Here is an 8611-nt window from a genome sequence, read left to right on the forward strand (position 1 = left end):
GATGGTCTGGTGTGCTGCGGGAAATTACCAATTTTCACATATCTAAAACATTTACCATCACTATGGTATACGCTCTGTGTTCATCCAAATGGCCCTGATTTAACACTGGATAGTTTTGAATATGCAAGACGGTAAGAAATATTCTATATGTATATATATTCTGTATATATTTACGGCTCCACAATCAACCTGTCCAGACACCTGAGAACTGAGAGAATCTTCTCTAAAACAGAGCAGATCATCACTGAGAGAAGAATCAGATTACATCCTCAAAGCTGAAACTCTTTTGTCTTTCTTAATGTCAATGTGAATAAAAGTCTTGATTTAGTGGTTTTTGCTCAATTTAATTGTATTTGGGTTGTGGTTGCAGAGTTTTGTGTTGTTCACTTCAAATGTGTTTAAAAAGAAAAAAGCTTAAAATGCGTAGAGTTAAAACTGAATTGTTAATAGTTCTTTTACCATTAATTTTGTACATTCTATCTGGAAGGGATAAATAACAGCATATACGTAATTTACACTTTATATGAATAAAAACATATTTACATCATAATCTTATCTAGTAGTTTATAATGAATCAAAAAAGGCAAACAACAACCTAAAAATGCATCAAGAGTTGGAATGGCTCCCCTCACATCGCAGGCTTCGGATTCCTGGATGTAAAACACAGAGGAGGAAGAGCACCTTCATACCAAGAGCAGTCCAGCTACTTAACGCTGACTTACAATCCAGCTAATCTGTGCAATTAAACTAAATTATCACAAACACACTACGTCACTTTATGTCATCTCGTGTATATATGTATATATATATACATATATATTTACAATTCTATTTATGTGCAATATTTTTATACCATCTTCTTGTATATATTGTCTCTTTTATCCAACGTCAGACCTCTCCTGTATTAAGGAATCATAGGATTGTACAGTTTTTCTCCCCTTATTGTTATTATTATTTTTATTTCTCTTTATACCCCTGTGTCATGTGTAACTTGTATGTTGATTGAAGGCACTCTCTGCATCAAAAAACAGAATTGCCCCTCAGGGATAAATAAAGTTGTTTGAACTTGAACTTGAACTTGAACTAAAAAGGCATTTGGTAGCCAAAAGAGCCGCTGTTTTAGGAAAATGAATGCAAAAGAATTGAATTTTGAGCCAAAATTCTCATCACTATTGTGGAGGGAAACAAGAAAAGAAGGTTGTTTTTACTTTGTCTGATAGTTTTAAGAAGTATTTAAAAAAAGAGGGAAAAAAACATTCATAAAAACTGATTATTTATAAGTATTTTTAAGATTTTTTTAATGATTCATTAATGATAATAAATGTAGACTGTTTTGACGAGATATACGTTTAACTTGAGCAAATTGATTAATGATGCTTCCCACTTCTATAAAATAATGTACACTAGATTGTGGAGGGACTGTACATCAATACAGAATTTTTTTTTTTACCTTTTTGGATGCTAGTGTGCCGTGGGATTTTTTTCCTGGAAAAAGTGTACCTTGGCTCAAAAAAGGTTGAAAAATACTGGTCTACGCCACAGCAGGGGGGAGGGGTCTTCCAATCACTAGGGGGCAATCTCAGCACTAGGCAGGAGCCGAGGAGGACTTAGACTTGAACAGGTAAACTAGTAAACTCTGCAAGGTGAGAAAGATGTAGCAAATACCAGCCTTAGAGGCTGCTGTTCCAAGAAGTAGAGTAACAGAGTGCACTTGGAGGACATGGGAGAGAATAGCTGCTGAGTAGCAAACTGATCATCAGAAGATCAAATCCAGACAGCACAGAAAAACCAGGTCTGGGCAAAAAGCAAAATGTAAACAGGTCAAAAATATGCTGGAGGTAAGAGCAGTGCCACAGTCACTCTAGCACAAGAATACTCCATTTACATGGTTACATGGTTTCAATAGGTTTCCACATGTTGAATTATTTTTTTATAAACATAATTTGAGATCTTTTTCATTCGAGTGCTACAGTTCTGATGGCTCGTTTTTGAAGTGAAAGGAGAGGATGTAGTGAACTCTTATATTTATTACCCCAAATTTCTATACAGTAGGTGGAATATGGTAATATTAAGGAGCAGTATTATAAATATCAATCTACAGTTGTATTCTAATATATATTTAGATTTAATTATGACTCAAATACTTTTTGAAATTTTAGTTTGTATGTGTCTGATGTGTGGCTTCCAACTCAGTTTGTTATCAATAACAATCCCTAAGAATTTGATTTCTGTTACACTTTCGATTAAGTCATTGTTAACCTTAATTGGGAGCTCTGTGTTGGCTTTGTAATTACCAAAAAACATCAGATTTGTCTAGATTCAAAGATAGTTTGTAGGAATCCATCCATGATTTTTTTTTCTGTTTAACTCTGTGTTCACCATATTAATAAGTTCCCTTTGATTGTCTGTACAATAGAAAATATTTGTGTCATCAGCAAATGAGTTTTAAAAGTGTTGAATCATTGGATATATAGTTTATGTAAATGTTGAATAGCAACGGACCCAGAATTGATCCTTGTGGGACATCAAAACTTATCTAGTTGGCCTCTGATGTAAATTCATTAATCTTGATTAATTGTTTTATTTCTGTTAAATAGCTTTGACCTAAGTTAGCAGCATTCCTCCCATACACTTCCAGTTTTTCTAGTAGAATGTTATGATTGAGTGTAGAATGCTTTTTTTAAGCCAATAAAAGTTCCAGCTGCATATTTCTTTTTGTCCAGAGAATTCATGATTTCCTCCTGAACATGATGTGTATACAGACTCGCACATATATGTATATATATATATATATATAAAACCCTGGTGTCCAGCACAAGGCCCAGTAACAGAATAACAACATATACGGACAGGTGGCATCTGGAAAAACACAAGGTCTTTTTAAAGTTTGACAAAAAAAGAAGTCATGCATTCATCTAAAGTGATTAAAGGCCTGTGCTCACTCTATCCATTGAAAGCCTGAGTTAAATGCCAAACACTCACAAATTTCTAAAATTTGATCAGATAATACACTACCTTTAATAAAAAGTAAAAAAAAACAACAAAAAACAATAAAATACATTTTCCTGATCTTTGTAGTTTTTCTTTGCTGTTGTTAAAGACAACTGATGGATGCAAGTTGTCCGTACGGTTTGGCAGGTAGGCTACAGTCTGTGGTGTATTTATTGCTAGCGCTCTCATCTCACAGCGAGAAGGCCCTGGTTTGAATCCCCACTGGGACCTTCCTGTGTGGAGTTTGCAGGTTCTCCTCATCTTTTGTTGATTAATCAAACATTGTAAATTGTCCTTAGAAGTGGACGTGAGTGTTTGTGTGTGCACGCGTGTGTGTTTGTGCATCCCTGCAACAAACTGTTGACCTGTCTCAAGTGTACCCCACCTTCACCCAACAACCCGTAGGAGAGGCTCCAGTAACCCCATGACCCCAGACGATGGATGGGTGTGTGGTGTGGCAGGTGGGTCCACCCTCACTGCACTGTCCCGTTCAGCATTTACTTTCGGCTCGTTATTGCTTGTTCATCTTCAAGCTTGTCTTTTACTATTCAATATCAAAGGGTCATGTCAGAGATTGTTAGTCCAGTATATATGTCCATGACTAATCCACTGTTTAGCTAGTAGTCCATCCCTCTAGCCTGTTTTGTTTATTCCTTCACTAGTCCTTTACTTTTGTGTCAGCTCCTCACCCCTTCATTTTCTCAAACTTTGGTAAAACTATGCATTCCATTTCTATAAAAGCTGAACATTGCTAATACGGTGCCTTTAATGCCCCAGCAGATTTAAAAAGACTACAAAGATTGCTGAAGGCTTTTTGTAACATGAAAACAATGATGCCATGGAGAATGAACCTTTGAGACCTGTCAATAAACATTCATTTTACCATGAAATCTTTGCAAAAAGCTGGAATGAGAGTCATGACATATTCAAACTGACCTCTTTGATGCTTATTACACCATTATCTAAATTATGGCATGATGTCAATCAAATTAATTATATGCTTGTAAATATTTAATAAGCAATTTGTAAGCTACTTATTACAGTATTATATAGTATCAGGTTAATGGGCCGGTAAGAATATGCTTATAAAGATATTAATAAGCTGCTTATTAGACTGCTATTAAATCGCAAAGCAATAGGCCACAAAGAATATGCTTATAAAGATATTAATGAACTGCTTATTACACTTATTTGTAATATCCCAAGTTAATAGGACACAAACAATATGCTTATGGAGATATTAATTAGTTGTTTATTACACTGATGTCTAATACCAAGTTAATAAGCCACTAAGAATATGCTTGTAAATGTGTTTATACACTGCTTATTACACTAGTTTGCAGTACCCTAATCTAAAGCGTGGACCATTTGTGTTAATAAAGAAAAAACACAACAAACACTGTATGAGAAGTTTTAATTTAAACACAAAACATTACAGCTTTAAACATGACACTCTCTTTTGCTGTTTAACTCTTTAAATAATGACTTGGTAAAACAAAACATCCAGTTTGTGCCAACTGTGTGGTTAGTAATGCAAACAACAATTTTGTGTTTTAATATTTAAAAAAAAAAGTAACAAGTGAAAGGACAACTTTGGTGATTTTCAACATGCAGCTGTATTGCACGAGCTACCCTTGACTTTTAGAACCTAAAGACGTCAAGTGTTAGTCCATCCCTGACCGAGTGCCTGACTGTTATGTTAGCCTAGCCAACTAAAGCCATGAGGCAGTTTTTTTCATTTGGGCTTTTAAACATCTTAACATCCTCCAAATATCACCCCAAACGATGTGCAGCATCAGCAGACACCCAACTAGGGCTGCCACGATTATTTGATTAGTCGCGACTACGTCAACTATTAAAATAGTCGACAACTATTTTGGTCGTCGAAGCGTTGTTTTTTTGTTTATTTTTTCCTTGTTTTGATCTCAAAACTACGGTGCGCGCTTTCTAATGCCGGGTCCGCCGTTCTCTTCACACATGCGCAGTGGTGCTAATGCGGTTAGCAGTGATGTTACAGGGTAGGCTGGAGTATCAACAAAAATACAACATCACGCTAACGGAACTCGAAAATGTGGGAAACATAAGAAAAATAAAAGAGGAAAATTGTCCAATGTAATTTCTTTAAGGCAGAACTTGTGTTCCATGAGATCGCTATGGTGGTCCATGAAGATGAAGCATGTTGTGACTAAGTTTGATCACGTTGAACAGAGAGTTTCGTCTAAGCTAACATCGGTGCTAAGACAGCTAGCTCTGCCGCGGCAGTTTTCCGGGTTTAAATGGATCCTGTTCGGCTGGCATTAATGATTATTGGAGATAATCCATCAGATCTGCAGCAGATCCGTGTCTACAGCACCTCTCTGTCTACATAATGAACGTTTCATTATCCGCGCTCTTTGAAAAAAACGCTGCGAGAGAGGTGCGGGTCATGAGTTTACACTGGAAATGAACCGCTCGTCCAAGGCTTCATTCATATTCCGCGCTGAGATCACGTCATTCGGTTCAAAGAGCGGATTTTGAAACGGTCACCGCGCAGACAGAGAGGCTGTGTGTCGGTACGGATCTGCAGCAGAGTTGTGGAGCGATGTGCGAGTCCCAGAAGTGAAGTAGCTCGCCTAAAAGTCCAGAGCTAAGTTGACAAGTGTAGCATTACATTAGTCGAATAAGCATACAAATAAATGTAGCTTAAAGTCCCAAAAATTACAGCAAACAGCATAATAACCACAACATTTCAGAAGTAGCCCAGATTTAAGGGCAGTCCACCAAACTGAAAAATATTATTTAATTTCGTTCTGCGCATGTGCAGTGGATGGAGGTAGTGAAAGAATGAAAGAACTGATGTACATTCTAACATCCCCTGCTTTTCTCCCTTTTTGAAAATATACATTTCCCCACTTTTTTTTTAAAGATGTAATGTCTTAAAGCTCTTTGTTTATCTGGGCATCCTGAGGTTTTTTTATGTATAGGAATATCTTCAGTTCAAAGATGTCATTAGTGTTTTGCTTTAATAAATGGGCCTCAGTGAGCAAATATTTTAAGTGTGTTTATATCTAACAGCTTTTGAAATAATTTACACACGCGTTAATAAATTATTGTCTTTATTTGTAGTTAGCATATAGCTTAAACACTTCAAGTTTAAAGTGAATTATGGGTAAGATGTGTGTTTTAAATCCAGTCGCCGGACGAACCGATTAGTTGATTAATCGAAAAAAATAATCGGAGATTAGTCGACTATTGAAATAATCGTTTGTGGCAGCCCTACACCCAATAAAGCAAAAATCATTTTACATTTACTGCACTTCAAAAATATAATGGGATTAAAAGTACAGATATAGGCTCTTGTAACCCTGGCTAAATTTTAGCATTAAGATGAATCTTTTGAAAGAAAGGGTAAAAGTTCATTAATATGTTTACATTTTTTGAAAATAATAATATTGTAAAATCTTTTTATTTTGAATGTACATTGGTGAAAATATATTTGTAATGTGACAGAATTTCCAGAATGCTGTTGTTACTTGACGGATTAGGAAGAGGCCTTAATATATTTTTGTTACTATTAATTTGATTGGAGGATGCAGAGAGAGAGGGCAGAATGATGACGTCATGAGGAGGAGACGAGAAACTCGCGGCAGAAAAACGTGGCTGAAGGATGAAGAAAGCCTGTTAACAAGTTTCAGAAACGGATAAATATGTTAAGAACGAACGGACAGTGAGTTCAGAATAGCATGTTTATGGTTTTATAAGTTTAGATGCACTTGGTGGGTGTGAGCTTGCTAGTCAGCGCGACTTAGCTAACGTAGTGTACCCTGCATCGGACTGGAGCCGCTAACCCTTCGACTGAAAACCCCGGGACTGCACGAAGACGATAGGAACCAAGTGAGTGGGAAACGCGCACGTTCAAGGATTTCAGTTTGACTCTGGCAGGACCGTCAGAGTTCTTCGTCGTGCTTCGTCGTTTCAAGCATCAAGTCTGCATCGGGACCTCACGACATGCTCTGAGTGAGTCTAACGCCGGAGTCACACAGGACGCGATAGCGCCGCAAAGCGGCGCGGAACGGCGTGCGCTTCCATTCGGCGCCCATGTTAACCAATGGCGTCGGTCACACCAGGCGCGGAGCGGCGCGGAGGGTCCGCGTGGTGCAGCGCAACGTTTCGGCGTTGTTATGTTCTGTGTGTTTTTGTTTCACCTTGTTTCTGTGCAGGCAGTCTGTGAGTCCTCCCTGTGCTCTGCTGCACGCACAGCTGTCTGCACTCAGCTGATTAGGCTGCACCCTATTTAAGTTGACTGCATTCCTCCCTCAGTGTTGGTTCGTCTTGTATGTTTTCCCCAGTGCTTGTTGGCTTTTCTAGCTCCTTTAGTTTTCCCTCTGTTGAGGTGATTTTCTGTTATTAAAGACTCTTTTTTTTTAACCTGAAACTTAGTTTGGTCCCTGCATCTGGGTCTCTGACTCCTGATCCGTGACATTACGAACCAACCATGACAGACCCAGCAGGGCAAGTCAGTGCGAGTGACGTCCCACTCCCCCCGTCCCCAGGGGATTCCATGTCCGATGGAATGGCCTCACTGGGTCAAGAGCTCCGCAATTGCATGACTGGAATCCTGGAGCTCCATGGCCGCCTGTCTCGTTTGGAACAACCACCCCCACCACCACGACAAACAAGAGTGGGAGCTCCAGAACCTTTTGACGGCAACGCTGAGGACTGTCAACCCTTCCTTGCCTCATGCCAGTTGCACTTTGACTTCAACCAGGGTGAGTTCCCGACTGAAGTGGCCTATGCTCTGAGTTTTTTGAAGGGGAGAGCCAAGCGTTGGGGTCTTGCTGAGTGGAGCAGAGCAGCTGACCATTGCTGCTCCTTCAGAGACTTTTCTGCCAGACTTTTGAGTGTCTTCAACCCATCCACTCCTCATCGTGCTGCAACCTCCCAGCTTCTGCGGCTCTCACAAGGCTCCCGGACGGTGCCTGACTTTGCAGTGGAGTTCCGGACCCTGGCTGCGAGCACGGTCTGGACTGATGAGGCGCTCGTGGATGTTTTCTACCATGGTCTTTCCAGTAATCTCAAGGACGAGCTGGCTGCTCGTGGTGTACCGGATGACCTGGAGTCCCTGATTGACCTGGCCACTCGCATCGATCGTCGGATGAGAGAGAGGAAGCATGACCAGAGGGAGCGGCGTGGGTCTACAGGGATCAACGCTCCCGTACCAGCAGCTCCAGCTTCCACCGATCTTCATGGCTCCAGCGTGCCCTAACCAGAGCCCATGCAGGTGGGCTCGGGTCGTCTTACTCCATCTGAAAGGCAGAGGCGCATGGGAGGAGGCCTATGCCTTTACTGTGGACAACCCGGACACCTCATCAGAAACTGTCCTTTAAACCCCGGGGCTCGCCAGCAGAAGGGCAACTGGTGAGCCGTGTTTCTGTTGTTTTGCCCTCCAGACCAACAACCAAGGTCCTCCTGTCCAGTGACTCTCAACAAGGAGAGTTTGACTCTCTCATAGACTCAGGTTCTGATGGTGACCTGATATCTCTAGAGGTGGTACGTAGTCTAAAGATCCCTGTGGAGCCCCTGGACTCGGCTCTAAAAGTTAATGCCATAAACGGGGCCCTTATTCATAAAGTCTCTGCAC

This window comes from Oryzias melastigma, linkage group LG20 (assembly GCF_002922805.2).
Source record: "Oryzias melastigma strain HK-1 linkage group LG20, ASM292280v2, whole genome shotgun sequence".
Classification (NCBI taxonomy): domain Eukaryota; kingdom Metazoa; phylum Chordata; class Actinopteri; order Beloniformes; family Adrianichthyidae; genus Oryzias; species Oryzias melastigma.